Source organism: Pseudochaenichthys georgianus, chromosome 22 (genome assembly GCF_902827115.2).
Source record: "Pseudochaenichthys georgianus chromosome 22, fPseGeo1.2, whole genome shotgun sequence".
Classification (NCBI taxonomy): domain Eukaryota; kingdom Metazoa; phylum Chordata; class Actinopteri; order Perciformes; family Channichthyidae; genus Pseudochaenichthys; species Pseudochaenichthys georgianus.
In genome coordinates this window covers 33,989,552-34,006,848 of record NC_047524.1, presented here as the reverse complement: position 1 = coordinate 34,006,848, position 17,297 = coordinate 33,989,552, and positions in this window count along the sequence as shown.

Sequence of the window (17,297 nt, the reverse complement as noted above, 5' to 3'; positions counted from 1 at the left end):
GTAGTGACGTAAAAACTAAAGTATTCAAGATAGTGTAGTGGAAAAGAGATAATGTTTTTTTTTTTTAAATGTTACTAAAACAAAATCTCTTGTTGACAGTAATGATTCAAGAAATAGTAAATAAATAAATACACACACACATCTGTGTGCATTTGTTGTGGATGGAACACAACAAATGGTGCTCTTACCTGTGATGCCTCCTCCAAACATTATAACCAGACTGTATCATTCAAACTATAAGTAACAGTTATAGCTACTTGACTTTAGATAAATAATTCAAAAGACAAAAACACAATTTATTGAAAGACCAATCTTTATTTTACGGTGCTTCTCCTTTTGTTTGCATTATTAAACCATTTCAATCTAAAAAACTGAGCAACTCAACAGTTAACTTTATATTTCTTATTGTCCAAAGCATCTATTACACTATTTGTTCCCCTCTCATATTCACAGGATGGACGATTAGAGACTTTGGGGGAAACCTCAGCTTTATGAACGTCCTGTCTGTTGGTTTGGCCGGAGAGGGCTGAGGGAGGAGGACCAGGCCTGATGGAGGAGGACCTGCACCAGCTGCACCTACAGAACTTAGCCCATGCTGGGCATAGATGTTACCACCTGCACAGGCCTAGCCTGTCACTTTATTTGACACAATGTGTTTACTTAATCAATTAACAGATTAACATTTAGTGTAACTTATGTATATTATTTAGTTTTTATTTAAAAAAATGGTGATGGTTCATGCTTGATAACTTTTAGTTCACATTTCAATACATTGTATTTGCACTCCTTTTGTCCGTTATTCTTACTGAAAATGTTAAGTTACACATTCACATCTGACTAAAGATCACCCCGGTCTGCCACTCCTTCGGTACCGTTTCCGACTTCCACGCAACGTTGATGAGACGTGTCAACCATGACAGTCCCTCAACACCCAGAGCCTTCAGCATTTCCGGGTGGATCTCATCCACCCCCGGGGCTTTGCCACTGTGGAGTTGTTTAACGACCTCAGTGACCTCCCACCGGGAGATTGGTGTTGATCCCCCGTCATACTCCAGCTCTGCCTCTAACATAGAGGGCGGAGTTGTCGGGTTCAGGAGTTCCTCAAAGTGTTCCTTCCAACGCCCCAACACTCCATCAGTTGAGGTCAACAACGTCCCATCCTTACTGTACACAGCTTGGATGGTTCCCTGCTTCCCCCTCCTGAGGTGTCGGACAGTTTTCCAGAACAACTTTGGTGCCGCCCGAAAGTCCTTCTCCATGTCTTCTCCAAACTTCTCCCACACCCGCTGCTTTGCCTCGGCCACGGATGAGGCTGCTGCCCTTCGGGCCTGTCGGTACCTTGCAACTGCCTCGGGAGTCCCCCGGGATAACAAATCCCTGAAGGCCTCCTTCTTCAGTCGGACGGCTTCCCTGACCACCGGTGTCCACCAGGAGGTTCGAGGGTTACCGCCCCTTGAGGCACCTAGGACCTTGAGACCACAGCTCCCCACCGCGGCTTCGGCAATAGAGGCTTTGAACACCGACCACTCTGGTTCAATGTCCCCAACCTCCACAGGAATGCCCGAAAAGCTCCGCCGGAGGTGTGAGTTGAAGGCCTCCTGAACTTGGGCCTCCTCCAGACGTTCCCAGTTCACCCGAACTACACGTTTGGGCTTACCAGGTCTATCCAGAGGCTTCCCCCGCCACTCGACCCAACTCACCACCAGATGGTGATCAGTTGACAACTCCGCCCCTCTCTTTACCCGAGTGTCCAAAACATACGGCCTCAGGTCCGATGATACGATAACGAAATCGATCATGGACCTTCTGCCTAGGGTGCTCTGGTACCACGTACACTTATGAGCATCCTTATGTTCGAACATGGTGTTTGTTATGGCCAATCCATGACTAGCACAGAAGTCCAGTAACAAACCACCACTCCGGTTCAGATCAGGGGGGCCGTTCCTCCCAATCACGCCCCTCCAAGTGTCTCCATCATTGCCCACATGTGCGTTGAAGTCTCCCAGCAAGACTAAGGAGTCCCCTTCAGGAGCCCCATACAGGACTCTTTCCAGGGTCTCCAAGAAGTCCGAATACTCTGAACTGCTGTTGGGTGCATAAGCACACACAACAGTCAGAGTTTTCCCCCCCATAACCCGCAGGCGTAGGGAGGCGACCCTCTCGTCCACTGGGGTAAACTCCAACAACGAAGCACCTAACCGGGGACTTGTGAGTATCCCCACACCCGCCCGGCGCCTCACACCTTGAGCAACTCCGGAGAAGAATAGAGTCCAACCCCTATCCAGAAGTAAGGTTCCAGAGCCGACGCTGTGCGTAGAGGTGAGCCCAACCAGATCCAACTGGTACCGCTCCACCTCCCGCACAAGCTCCGGCTCCTTCCCCCCCAGAGAGGTGACGTTCCACGTCCCCAAAGCCAGCTTCTGCCGCCCGGGTCTGGTCCGTCGAGACCCTCCGCTTTCACTGCCACCCTTCTGGCAGAGCACCCGACCCCATCACTGTTTCCCGTAGGTGGTGGGCCCGCGGGACGGAGAAGCGGAGGTGTTGCCCACGTTGCCTTTTCGGGCTGGGCCCGGCCGGGCTCCGTGGCAAGCCCGGCCACCAGACGCTCGCCGACGAGTCCTCCTTCTGGGCCTGGCTCCAGAAGGGGACCCCGGGCTTCCTCCGGGCCGGGTATCCTCACTTCCTGTGTCGTCTTTCATGAGGTCTTTTGAACCAATCTTAGTCTGGCCCCTTGCCTGAGACCAATTTGCCATGGGAGACCCTACCAGGAACACAAGGTTCCAGACAACACAGCCCCCAGGTTCATCAGGGCACACAAACCTCTCTACCACGGTAAGGTGCTGGTTCTTCAGAGAGGATCTGAAATGTGACATTCATATTTTAAAGATACACACATTTTATTGTGAGGTTGATTTAATATACACTAAGCCTCTCTTCAACAATACGTTGACGTTAGCTAGTCTATTTTATGCTATAGTCGAGCATAGCGAATTTAAATGAACCTTAACAATGCATACAGTAACCTAACTAGCAAACTAACTATCTAACGTACAAGGATGACCTTATTTTAGCGACCTCGCTCTAAACATTCATTAACGTTAGCTTAATAAAAACACCAGTAACATAACATAAAGTACGCAGGGTTGACTTACCGAAGAAACTGCATTCATGGACGGTCTGTTTTAACCGCAGATAAATCCTATATTTGCATGACGGATAGTCCACCAGGAACCAACACAACAAACAGGGCCGAGTTCAAGTAGTGTTCTCCTCAAGAGCTGAGCCGCTGTAGCATCACGGAGCCAATGGAGCTAACGGAGCTAGCAGAGAGGAGCTAGGAGCAGCAGTCCCGTTGTCATGAAGGGGGAATCTAGCTATATACAGAATATGTTTTTGTGGATCCAGGCTAGAAACATGTTCCTTTTCTGATGTTAAGTTGGACATTTTAACATAGGGTCTACGGGAATTGCTCCCATCTGCATCCATCGCCTACAGTTTGCAGCATTGGGCTTCACCGCACTGTCCCGGGGTTTGCCGCTTGGCTCTGATAGGCCAGAAGTCGGTTTGATTGCATTCAGACTCGATTGCTTATCCTGTCTGAGTAGCCCGGATGATGTTGCATCGCAATTGTTGACGTCGAATTGTATACACCGCATTTTTTGACATCGAATTTTAAACACCGAAATATTTGACATCGAATTTTTTTCACTTGAATTGTTGGGATCTGAATTTGAACATTCAAATTTGTTTAACTTGAATTTTTACATTTTTATTAAACATAGGTAAATTCGGAGAAAAAAAAATTCAGATACATGATTTTCAAAGTAATTCATTTCAATGCTATAAATTCGGTGTCTGATAAAATTCAAATACTTCTGTCTCTTGTTTGCTTCCATAGACAAACATGATTAAATGGAACATAACTTTACACAGACAAGTGTTGGATTGTGCATTACAAGAACAAACCTTTCATAAACGGACAAAATGTTTTGCACAACAGCATAGGAATACCTGATTTGTGATGTAATATTTTAATAGACACTGTAGTGCCCGATAGATATATAGCTTAAAAGTATGTTAATGGTTTTAGTTATTGCTTGCATCCTGTTTGCAATCTGTTGTTTTCATGCAAATGTAGAACCACATTATAATACTCTCCAGAGGGGTACACTACAAGCAGGTCTTCCGAGACGAAATAAATCCATTTGCAATAAATGCTTATATTTGCAGCACTGCTAATTGCAATTACATCATCGATATGAAAAGAACCGATAACCATTTTATAGCAAAGTGACCGAACTGGTTTATCACTAATACAAAATGCTATTTGCCCTACAAGACTGCTCATCTACTTGGAGCATTACCTTTCAAAAGCTGATACAAAAGGACACGCACCTTGCCCAGTGAACAATGAGCCAAGTTTAATGGTTATTTTCACATAACATTTTCTCACACGACTAAATCTTTATTATTTTAAACATATAACTCTCCTTCCAGCATTACCTTGGTACGACAGAGGATTAGGGCCACACCAAAAAGAAAAGATAGGAGAATAAAGTCATAATTACGAGATTAAAGTTGCTATGTTAGGAGAATAAAGATGAGGAGGGGTCGTTGCAGCAGATCTTCAAGAAAGTTATATTGACAGATTGGAACTGGAACGGATCAATAACTCATAAACAAAACGTTGCTAAAACACAAACTAACTACCGTAATAAGGTAAACAACTATCCACAATCCAATTTCATCAAAACAACCTCACACCCGCCGCCCTCCAAGCTGGACACATAACACAGGTGTCTGTCTGCAGCCGGAGGAGAGAGGAGGGGTCAGGGACCGTCTACAAAGTGCAACACTGAAACAAATACTACAAATAAACTACTAAAACCACCTATTTTCGCAAACTTGCATGTGTAGTTTAAGCAATAGTATATTATTGTGTGATTTAAAATGTGATGTTTGTAGCTTTATAACAGAGGAGTTATTGAGTATATCTTTATTCAGCGTTGCACTTCGTAGACGGTCCCTGACCCCTCCTCTCTCCTCTGGCTGCAGACAGACACCTGGTGTGATGTGTCCAGCTCAGAGGACGGCGGGTGTGAAGTTGTTTTGATGAAATTGGATTGTGGATAGTTGTTTACCTTATTACGGTAGTTAGTTTCTGTTTTAGCAACGTTTTGTTTATGAGTGTTTGATCCGTGAAGTTCCAATCCTTCAATATAACTATCTGCTGCAACGACCCCTCAGCCCCCGGAATGATTTCATCTTTATTCTCCTATCATAACAGCTTTAATCTCGTAATTATCCTTATAATAAAACATTGCTCCTACATGTAACATAATAATGAAAAGTTGAACTGTGAACTGTCCTCACTGCACGTTCGATTAAATGTCATCGTCTTTTTTGTAGCAGTGCTTTTTTCTTCTGAGTCGTTCCTTGGTTCCTGACGAAGTCTCTAATATTTTTGCAAAGAGCGACCAGCTAGAATAGGATGCTCTGCAGCTTTGCTCTGTCTGCATTCTATCATCGTGGCCAATTTCCCCTTGGCAATGTTTGCATTAAAGTGTCTCAAAACTGCTGCCACCTCTTTTGGAGACCACTTCTGTTTTATCAGGCCGACGCGGCTCAGGCTAGCGCCTTCTTCAGGCGTAGCCCTGCCCCTGTCCCCCTCACCATTCCTCCTTCAGAGGAGTACCTGAGGGATCTCCATGCATGCTGGAGAGACACCAAGGCCTTCTCCCGCTTTAGCTCTGATGCCCGGACCCTGGCTGCCATGCAGGATCCGGCGAGGGTTGGGCTGGGTCGCATGCCACCCATCGAGCCTGTCATCGCCTCCCTGATTCTGGCTCCTGATGAGGCTCTAAGGCCTGATGCCAGGTGCCCTCGTTCTCAGTGCAGGGTCACTGACGGACTGCTCTGTAAGGCCTACGACGCAGCGGCACGCATGGGTCCTATCGGGAACTCTCTCTCCCATCTAATGCTGGCCGCCTCTGCCTCTCTGCAGCAGGCTTCGGCTGAGCCTTCTTTGCCAGGCCTCAGTGATGCATCACTGCAGGCCTTTGCCCTAATGACTAGGGAATTGGGACGAGTTATGTCCCTACTGGTGCAGACTCAACGCCAGGTTTGGCTGGCTCAGTCACCACTAACGGAGACCTGTAGGAGTGTCCTCCGCGGCGTGCCAGTCGAACCAGGGGAGCTGTTTGGAGCATCTGCCCTGGCGGCACTAGAGCGTGCTGCCCAAGCTAAGCAGACCAGGCAGCAGCTCTCGGGTCTACGTAGGCCTGTGCCTACTCCCAGCAGGCCCAGGGGCCCCTCTAGCAGCCGCACTCTGCCACTGGCTTACAGTGGTGGTCTACGGAGGTCCCAGCGGTCCACTCAACCACCTCCCAATGACTTCGTGCCCCCGATCGCCGGCCCTCTAGGCAGCCCCGTGCCCCAGAGCCTTACCGCTGCCCCCCAAGGGGCCGGGGGGCTAGGCCCTGAAGTCCCGGGGCCGCTCGTCGGCTGATTTTCCCAGCAGCAGCTGGGTGGTTTCCACCCTAACGCAGGGATACGAATTGCAGTTCCGACGCCGGCCCCTAGCCTTCGGCCGGGTCAAGATGACAGTTGTCAGCGACCCGGTGAAGGCCTTAGCTCTGGTCCAGGAGCTGTCCGTCCTCTTGTCCAAGGGCGCAATCGAGCCAGTAGACCCCCTGCTTCAGTCCGGGGGGTTCTACTCGGCGTACTTTCTGGTGAGCAAGAAAGTCAGCGGATTTCGTCCAGTACTGGACCTCAGAGGAATCAACAGATTCCTGAAGGTGCTGCCACATGCTGACCACAGCAGACACCCTCCATGTTGTCACACAGGGGGAGTGGTTCACAACCGTGGACTTGAGGGACGCCTACTTCCACGTGCCGATTGCGTCCCACCATTGGAAGTTCCTGAGGTTTGCCTTTCAGGACCAGCATTATCAGTTCTGGGTACTTCCCTTCGGTCTCTCCCTCTCTCCAAGGGTGTTTACCTGGGTCGTGGCAGCAGCTCTCGCACCCCTGCAGGCACAGAGCATGAAGGTCCTGCCGTACCTAGACGACTGGCTGGTTTGTGCGCCGTCCCGGTCCCAAGTGGCCCAGGATACGGCGCGCCTCTTATATCACGTAGCCCGGTTGGGCCTGACAGTAAACACCGGGAAGAGCTGCCTGGTCCCCTCCCAACATGTCACTTACCTGGGGTTAGTCCTAGATTCGGTCGCCATGAGGGCCTACCTGACACCTCGTCATATGGACAACATTTCCCACCTTCTCCCCATCTTCAAGGCTGGGCAAGAGTGTGCCTTACATTCAGTTCCTCCGGCTCTTGGGCAGACTGACGGCTGCCTCAGCCGTTTTGCCTTTAGGCCTGCTGTCGCTGAGCCCTTTGCAGATGTGGATGAACAGCCTTCACTTGGACGCCAAGTGGCACATGCACAGGAAGGTCAGGGGTTGCACCAGAGCCTTCACTCTCTGTCACGCTGGAGAAACAGGGCCTATCTTCTGATGGGCGTGCCCATGGGCGCCATCCCATCCCGCCGGGAGACTGTCACTGTAGATGCATGTCTCTCAGGGTGGGGTGCGGTGTGACTGGGCAGGACTGTTCAGGGTCTGTGGTCCGCCCAGGAAGGGGCATATCACATCAACGTGCTAGAGCTTCGCGTTGTGCTGCATGCGCTCAGGCACTTTTTACCCCAACTGACGGACAGGCATGTGCTTGTTCGTTCGGACAATATGTCCGCGGTTTCCCAGATCAACCACCAGGGGGGCACCAGGTCTGCACAGCTGCTCCGGGTTTCACAGAGCCTCTTGTCTTGGAGCGAGCAGTCTTTCTACCAGGAGACCGAAATCAGGTGGCAGATTTCCTCTCTCGGCACAAACCTCCACCAGGGGAGTGGAGGCTTCACCCAGAAGTGGTGGAGACAATCTAGAGCCTTTTCGGCAGGGCCGAGGTGGACCTCTTTGCCTCGGAAGAGTCGAGGTACTGCCCCCTCTGGTTCTCCTGGACAGAGGTGACCAGCCCGATGGGTCAGGACGCCCTGGCGCATGACTGGCCGGACGCTTTCCTGTATGCCTTCCCGCCGCTGCCTCTGATACTTCAGACGCTTCAGAGGGTCCTTACTCAGGGGCACAGGCTCCTTCTGGTTGCTCCCCGCTGGCCGGGGAGAGTCTGGTTCCCACTGCTGCGCAGTCTCTGCTACAGCCCACCATGGCGTCTCCCCGACAGGAAATACCTTCTGTCACAGCTCAAGGGTCAGATTTGGCATCCCGACCCTCACCGCCTTCAGCTCTGGGTTTGGCCTCTGCAGGGCCCAACCCACTGTTGAGCGGTTTCACGGCATCTGTCAGGGAAACTATCCTGAATGCCAGAGCTCCGTCCACTCGAGCACAGTATGAGTGCAAATGGAAGCTCTTCTCCCACTGGTGTTTGAGTAAGGCTGAGATTCCGGGACATTGCTCCGTGGCCACCGTTTTAGAATTCCTGCAGTCCCTTCTGGATAGTGGACGTTCTCACTCCAATTTGAAGGTGTATATGGCTGCTATCTCTGCCCGACATGTCGGAGTCGATGGCGCCACAGTGGGGCGCCACAGGTTGGTGTCCCTCTTTCTAAGAAGGGCTCTAAGGCAGCGTCCCCCTAGCACCCCAAGGGTCCCGGCTTGGGACCTGCCCCTAGTGCTGGATGCCCTATCATCTCCTCCCTTCGAGCCCCTGGCCCAGGTCGGGCTTAAGTGGCTGTCCCTGAAGGCAGCATTTCTGATTGCCATAACCTCAGGGAAGCGAGTGGGGGAGTTGCATGCCCTCTCCATGAGCGATACATGCCTGAGGTGGAACTCCGATGGCTCGGGTGTTGCCCTCTGGCCGAATGTGGCATTCCTGCCACCTTGCCCACTCCAATCGGCCCATCCAGCTGGCACGCTTTAACGTCCCACAGGAGAGCCGCACGCCCGAGTTGCTGTGCCCTATGCGTGCCCTAAGAGCGTATGTCGATGCTACGGCCTGTATACGGCAGTCAGAGCAGCTCTTCGTTTGCCATGGCGGCACTAGGAAGGGTTGTGCTGTCTCCAAGTTGTTGATACGCCCCCGTGCCACTTCAGATCCTCTGATGACACCAGCTGATATAGCTAGTGTCATGTGGGTCACAGGTGACTTTGTTGTTATTGGTACTCGTACAGCGCATGCGTGCGATGGACATATCCAGTGCTAAAGCACCGCCTCTGGCGGTCATCCGGGACTCAAAGCACCGTAGTTACACACGTAACTATCGTTGTGGTTAACTCACCTGTTGAATGTCATCATAGTGGGACTCAGATGTCATGCAGAGTCTCTGCCTCTGTGGAAATCTTGTGGATGAAGATTGCACTTGAAATGTTTTAGCTCTATGAAACCTGATATACTATATGATTCTGTTTTCTTCAAGTTTGTATCTTGTTGGTCGGATGCACTTATTGTAAGTCGCTTTGGATAAAAGCTTCAGCTAAATGCAATGTAATGTAACTATATAGCGAGTACGGAGAAAACAATACAGTTGCTACATAAGCAGTAGAGCCGATAATAACACAACCCCATATATTAATGTACATATGTAGTTAGGTAACATTAACCAGTACCCGTACATTTTCCACCACATTTTAGCTGACTATCCGTTACTATCCTTGACAGTCATAACAGCGGCATAAGCCGTTCTTCTGTTGTTGTTGTTGTTGTTGTTGTTGTTGTTGTATACAGGCTTGTCTGATTATCAGCTGTTATTAATACTTAGGCTAAACATGTTGTTATATCATAACAGCACAAGTTAGATTATATTGAAAATATGCCGGTACAGCAAAAGCAGCTTGTTATTGATCAGCGAGGCGTCTGCGGTGGCTAAGCTATCACTGTCCAGAAACTCTTTTCAGTGCTATATTACAAAACAGTGTACATTTAGGAGCTCCAACAAGCCGTGTAGGACAGAGAGTGAATACACATACTATACAGAGATGCTGCATGAGAAACCAATGTGAGTTTGGAAAATTGCACAGTATAAATATATTATAGTATACCTCAACAATGGAATTATGATCAGTAGAAATGGACATGACATGTGACCTTTAAAGTCAGGCAACACTAACCAGGCTTAGTGTGATTCTGTTTATTTGTACCATACTTTGACCATCCGTTCGCTATCATTGATCATTGTGGAGAGAGGCAGACGTTTTGTTTTTTATTATAGCAGCTATCGGATGGAATCAATACATGGGCTGCACAGTTGTCATGACTCATGTCCGACTATCACATAGAATCATAATGAAAAATATGACGCAATAGGATAGCAACAAGTAGTCAAGATAGTCAGTTTAGCTTCGGTTGCTATGCTAACATCACCCTTTTTATACCAGAGAAACTTTCATAACAGCGTTGTGATGCCAAACACTGGACAGCACGACAGCGGGCAGCACTACAGCGGTCGGTAAATGCCGCTGAAACACATTAATAAACAATAAACTACGGCACTCTGGAGAAAAGTACAAGGGTTGAGAAGTAGTTATTTAATTTAATCTGGCTTCGTGTGATTAAAAGCAACACGATCATCGACCCGACGCCGCCGGGGAGAAAATCAGCGACGTAAACGGTGACGTCATGACGCAGCAGCGGCAGCACCAGGCGGGCTCTGGGTGGTGTGAACAAAACGGGGGATGAAAAGAAAAACCAGTTCCGAACCAGAAAAGCTCTAGCACGGAGCTAGAACGGGAACCGCGTTGGTGGGAAAGGGGCATAACAAAGACTTTTCAGAAAACTCAGTACCAGAAAAGCGGCTGGCCCTGACAATAGCCGCTTTCACACCAAGTACTTTGCCGTACTTAGTTCCCAGTACTTAGTCCTGCCGAACTCTTTAGTCCCGGAACTGTCCGCTGACGTCACTTCTTCTTCTTCTGCTTTGGGTTTACTGGCAGGCCGCAAACAACTTCACGGCGTATACTGCCCGGACTCCGGGACTTCGGGTGGCAGTAAATCGCCACCCGAAGTCCCGGGTAAATCGCCAGAAGTGTCGATACCTCCTCATCACTCCACCACTCCCACATTTAATTTTGTGTTGCCATATCAGAAATTGGAACCTTTTCCTCCCCAGGAAAGTACCACCTCTCTAGCAGGGACTGAAAAGGGGTGAAAAGGTTTGCGTGAACTAGGTTCTAGTTCCAGATCATTTTGGTGTGAAAGCAAAATCGGAACTATTCCTATTCCTGGGAAAAGTAATCCGGTGTGAAAGCCTCCCTCTCCACCCTGAAGCACTGTGCGGATCAGAGATGCCACGTGCATGCTTAAAAACCTCCACCATCATCCCGGTTCCCAAGAAAACAAGGATCACAGGATTAAACGACTACAGACCCGTCGCCCTGATCTCTTTGGTTATGAAGTCCTTTGAGCGCCTTGTCCTGTCCCACATCTACCGGCCTCATAAACACGGGCCGCCCCCTCCACTGACACTTCAGCCACATCATAGACTCTATGCACTACATTAATGTACAACATTATTTTGTATTACAGCTGATTTTTATTCCATATTTTATTCCTCTATTTCATTCCATTGTAAGGGAATGCCCTCTCAGTAAATACTGTTATATTTTACTATATATTTTGTATTATCTTTAATATTTTTCTAGTTCTCTACCTGTGTTTTTAATTCTTGTTTTTATGCACCACGAGTCACAACACCAAGTTAAATTCCTCGTACGTATAAACCTACCTGGTAATAAACCTGATTTTGATTAATGTTGGCCTCCAGGGAGCAGAGCTAGAGTTGGGTAAGAGAAGGCAAGCTGTTCCACATCACCGTGGTAACACCTGCTATTACAGAGGCCGTCTGTCTGTCAACCTGGAGCAACACACACACACAATCATATAAACACTCATTTTTACTTTAACACAAAAATAAGTGATTAGCGCCTTGGGGAATAAGTATGGTGGCTGGGAGAGGACAGACAACAGCACAGGAGGAGAGGGAAGAAGGGAGGGGAACATGTAAAGGGACAGACAAACACATAAAAGATGAATAAATGAAACGTTCAATCACATTCATCCATATTTTCATACTATAGGTTGCCCTGCTTTTCCTGCACAGTCCACCATGTTGAATCTCAAGCATCCACCTGAAATCAGCTCAACAGCTTAAATTATGCAAGTTCTGGTATACATCTGGCTTAGCAGTGATGTGTGCAAACAGGCAGTAGCCCAGAGGCCTGTATACGAAGCCAGATTTCCGCTTAGCGAGGTAACTTCAGGGTAAACGCTGGGTTTCCGGTCCTACGACGCTGGTTCTCTTTTTACCGGGGTAGATCTCCATGGTAACTTACGCTGAACGGCAAACCTGCTCCGGAGCAAAAATCAAAATCAACTGCTAAAATTAATAGAATATCACCTCACATCTTCAGAGCAATCTGACTAATATAACATTAGCATGAATGTTTATTCACATGATACGGTGGCCCTGAAGTGCAAGTCAAAACAACATTTGAGAAAACACCACAGCATTTCACAAAACACTACAGCATTTTAGAAAACGCTACACCATTTCACAAAAAGCCACAGCATTTCAGAAAACACTTCAACATTTCAACTTTTACGATAAGGGTATTCCTTTAGGGCAGTGGTTCTCAAACTGTTTCTGTCAGGCCCCCCCTTTGGAGAAAAAAAAAAGTCGGGCCCCCCCAACACAAGTCAGGCTCAGTGGCGGCGCCAGAGATTTATTTTGGGGTGCTGTGGGGTAGCTTGACGTTTCATAGAGGGTGCTCAGACATTTAGGGTTTCCCATTGAGCGCTACAGGGGAATGTTCTACTGCAACACTCCCCACGCACACACACAGTGTACCCGCGACTGTTGGCCCTTCAGCCAGGGGCCTACAACTCTGGAGCCAGATCCTCTGCCCTGATGAAAAAAGACTATTAAGGAGCTACGGACAGGGAAGAGCCAAGCCGGACCTAGCAGACCCCTTCCCGGAGATCTACCTGAGCCCAGCGCTCGGAGAACTGACTGGCCCCCTGCTCAAGGTCGCAAACCAATAAAAATGTACTATCCACAACGCTGACAAGAAAACACTTTACATGAACATTGTAAAGACGACTAACACAAATGTACTGAAGGACAGGGCCTCCACCGTGTGGAGCACCAGACTGGGTGCAGGAGGCGGACCAGGCCCACAGTGGAGGATTTTATACAAACCTCCCATTGAAAAACGTAGTGTCCATTTTGTGGTTTTAGAGAGACTGGTTTCCATGTTTTTACAGAGTGCAAGAGACTCACAGGTTTCTGCTCTCTTTTAACATTGGTTTTTAGTCTTTTTAGTATAGTTTTTACCGAGAGTGTTTTTATCATGGGAGCTCCATACAAAAAGACAAATAAAGAAAAGTGGCAGCTCCTCTCTCTGGCGAAGCAAAAATGGCCATTTATTTAAGTAGAAAAAACAGTGTAGAAAATAGGAAAGAAGAAGAATCAAAAGCAATCTGGCTGTGCAACATCAATCCAATCCAATCCATTTGATTACAATAGCACATTTAAAAACAACAGAGTTGAACAAAGTGCTGTACTGTATAAAAACACAGACAGGACATGAAACAAATATAAAACAGGAGACAATGAAACCAGATCAGAAGCCACAGACTGAGAAACTCTCCTACATGACGTAAATGTCACGATTATCATGTCATGTCTAGGTTTGGGTGTTTTTGCTGTTCTCTCTGTCATGTTTTCCTCCTGGGTTATTGTCTGGTCCCTCTCCCTGTTTCTCCTCCTGTCGTTAGTTTCCCTGGTGTGTCTAGTTGTCTGATTGTGTTCACCTGTGGCCCTTGTGTTCTCCTCCCCTGCCCGGCTGCTTCTCGTCTTGTGATTACCCCTCCCTGTATTTAGTCTCTTCCTGTGTTCAGTGTTGGTGCTTCTTTTGTTCGTGACCTAGTTCACCGTAGAGTGTTTTGTCTAATTAAGTCCTTGAAATAAAGGTGTTATCAAGTGCTATCTGCGTTTGGGTCCTACCTGCTTCACTTTGCGTATCAGTAAAAACAATACAAAACACTAGTAAGATAAAAACCCAAATGTAAAAGCACAAGTGTCACCTGGTCTGTATATGCCAGGGAAAAGAAGTGGATTTTTAAACGAGATTTAAAAACAGGCAGAGTTGGAGCAAGTCTAACCTGGAGGGGTAATTCGTTCCATAACTTTGGAGCTGCAACAGCAAAGGCTCCTCGCTGCTTTAACCTCGATTTAGGGACGACCAGAAGGAGTCTGCCAGAAGACCTCAGTGGCCGTGTGGGTGTGTATGGTTTTAAAAGATCTGCCAGGTACGGTGGGGCTAAACCGGTTAGGGCCTTGTATGCGAATAGTAACATTTTAAATTGTATTCTAAAACTGACAGCCAATGTAAAGAGGCGAGTACAGGCGTAATATGTTCACGTCTGCCGGTCCTTGTAAGGAGGCGTGCAGCAGCATTCTGGACCAGCTGTAGGGAAGCCTTGCAGAGCCAGACTCTGGCTGGAGCATCGTTTTTATAAGCATATTGGGGATCTATACCCTTATAAACAGCGTTGGTGCTATGATGATATTGTGTGTTCTCGTATCAATGAAGATTTGCACACGTTTTTAAGACATAGGTTTTAATGTATTATTTTAAGTGATTCGTTTTTTTTATTGCACAATGAAGCACTGTATTTGAAGAATGTATAATTGATCATATGTAAATAAAGTGTTTTTGCAAAAAAAGTCTTCTTCTTCTACTTAGAAATCATAAGTGAATGGTCACATTAGGTTTGCCTGCAGTGAATGTTGGCAGCTATGAGCTAGTTTTTAGATGTATCATGGCATAGACAAATGTCTCCTATATAACCCACAGTCTATGGCTGTTACTTGTGGGTTATAGCATCATTTTATATCTGAATTGTGCTCTGGTAGGAATTTGCACCCAACAAGTTAATAACAGTCAACTTTTTTTTTGTTGTATTTAACTGGTTTTACACACTTTTTATAACCTGGAATTCACATATTTAACAATTTAATCCTCAAAGTAATACAAGTCAAAATGTGTTTTTTCAGTTTGTCAATGGAAAGTAGTGGTTAAATTAAGCAAAATTACAAAATATTTCTTTCTTTACTCATATATTTTCTTGCAATTATAATTTTTTTAAATGAGTATTAACAGTATTTGTGTATTTGACAGTGATCTATAGCCATAACAAACGTATTTTTTATAAAATTACAGAAAATGAAGCAATGAAGCTAATTTTGCCAACAGAAAATCGGTTAGTTTTGTTAAATTCACATTTAAAAACTGCTAAAAAACAGATAAATAATGTATTACATTTCTACAGTTTTTTTTGTTAAAATACACATTTCAATAAACCGTTTATTCTTGTAATTTTAATATGATTTCCTGTAATTATGAAATACAATAAAAAACTGTTACATTTTTGGGGGAATAACTTGTCTTAATACTGTATAGGCTACAATGTTAACTGAGTCATAATTGTACTTGCAAATCAATGGGAACAATTGTTTTATTTTAAATCCTGTAAGTGCATAATCTACATTTAAAAGCAAACTGAACCAATCATTGAGATATTATTTAGTTTATAGATTCAATGTAATATAAGTGTGCATATCTAAGAGGTCAGGAAACTTAGAGGAACAATGGGAAGGGGCAGAAGTACTAATGGAGGAGGTAAAGCCTGTGGGAGGGAGAGCGAGAGAGAGGGTGGGGGGGATAAAGAGCTGTGAAAAAGGTGGATATCTTGCTCTGTGTCCCAGTGGGTTGTGGGAGTCAGTGGTGCAGCTCCATAGAACCTGTGCTCAGAAGCGTGTTTACATTAATGAGCTAAGAGCTGCTTCAAGTCTCTGAACACACACTCTCTCACACACACGCACACACACACACACTCTCTCACACACACGCACACACACACTCTCTCACACACACAAATACACACACTCTCTCACACACACACTCTCACATACACACACGCACATACACACACATAAACGTGCACTCTCTCTCTCACACACACACACACACACACACACACACACACACGCACTCTCTCACACACACACACACACACACACACACACACACGCACGCGCACATACACACACACACACATACACACTCTCTCACACACACACACACACACACACACACACACACACACACACTCGCACATACACGCACACACACGCACACACACACACACACACACACACACACACACACACACACATGATACAAACACACACACACACACACACTCTCACATACACACACACACACACACACACACACACACACACACACACACACACACACACACACACACACACACCACACACACACACACACACACACACACACACACACACACACACACACGTGTGTATGTGAGACCCTGGGCATAAACCCACTGTTTTAATTGTAAGAGTTTGTTCTAAGATCCAATGGGTTTGGGGCCATAAAAACAGAAAGCCGCCCCCCCCCTTGTGTAAAACTTTTGGTAAAGAAAGGCATTGGAGGATCTGAGTGTCCTCGTAGGTTATACCATGAAAGGCAGTCACTGATGTATGTAGGAGCCAGGTTATGTAAATATCGCTAACATAAATTCTGAAGGACACTGGTAACCAGCGCACAGGGGAAATGTGATCCCTTTGTTTTGTGATTGTTTAAATCCTGGCTGCAGCATTCTGATTTAATTGCAATTTCTTTATTGTTTTTTTAGGGAGGCCAGTAAACAGAGAATTGCAATAATCCAAGCGACTCGTAATAAAAGCATGTAAAACCATTTCCGTAGCATTGCAAGATAAAAATGTAAAAATGGTCTGATCCTGGCAATGTTCCTTAGGTGGAACATTTTTGTTTTTGCAACGTTGTTAAAATGGCTCAGTCTAAAATGATGCCCAGATCCTTAACTTGTGGTTTCATATATTTGGACAGGATGGAAAACAGTAACTGATTTTGGACCTTCAAATAGAATTTCAGTTTTTTGCAAATTTATTTTTAAAAATGTTCATTCATCCAATTGTTTACATCATTGAGACAGGTAAAAAGGTTATTTACAGAACCGGGGTCTTCGGGTGAAATGGAAATATGAGTGTAACCATCCAAGGGCTGTCCCAAGAGACCCATTCCTGGAGATGGTTCATTCAAATACTGTGATCCATTGTGTCAAATGCCGCACTAAAATCTAACAGAAAGAGGACAGCTGCATTGCTTGAATCGGTTATAATTCTTAGGTCATTCACTACCTTTAATAAAGCTGTTTCAGTGGTGTAGTTTGTTCA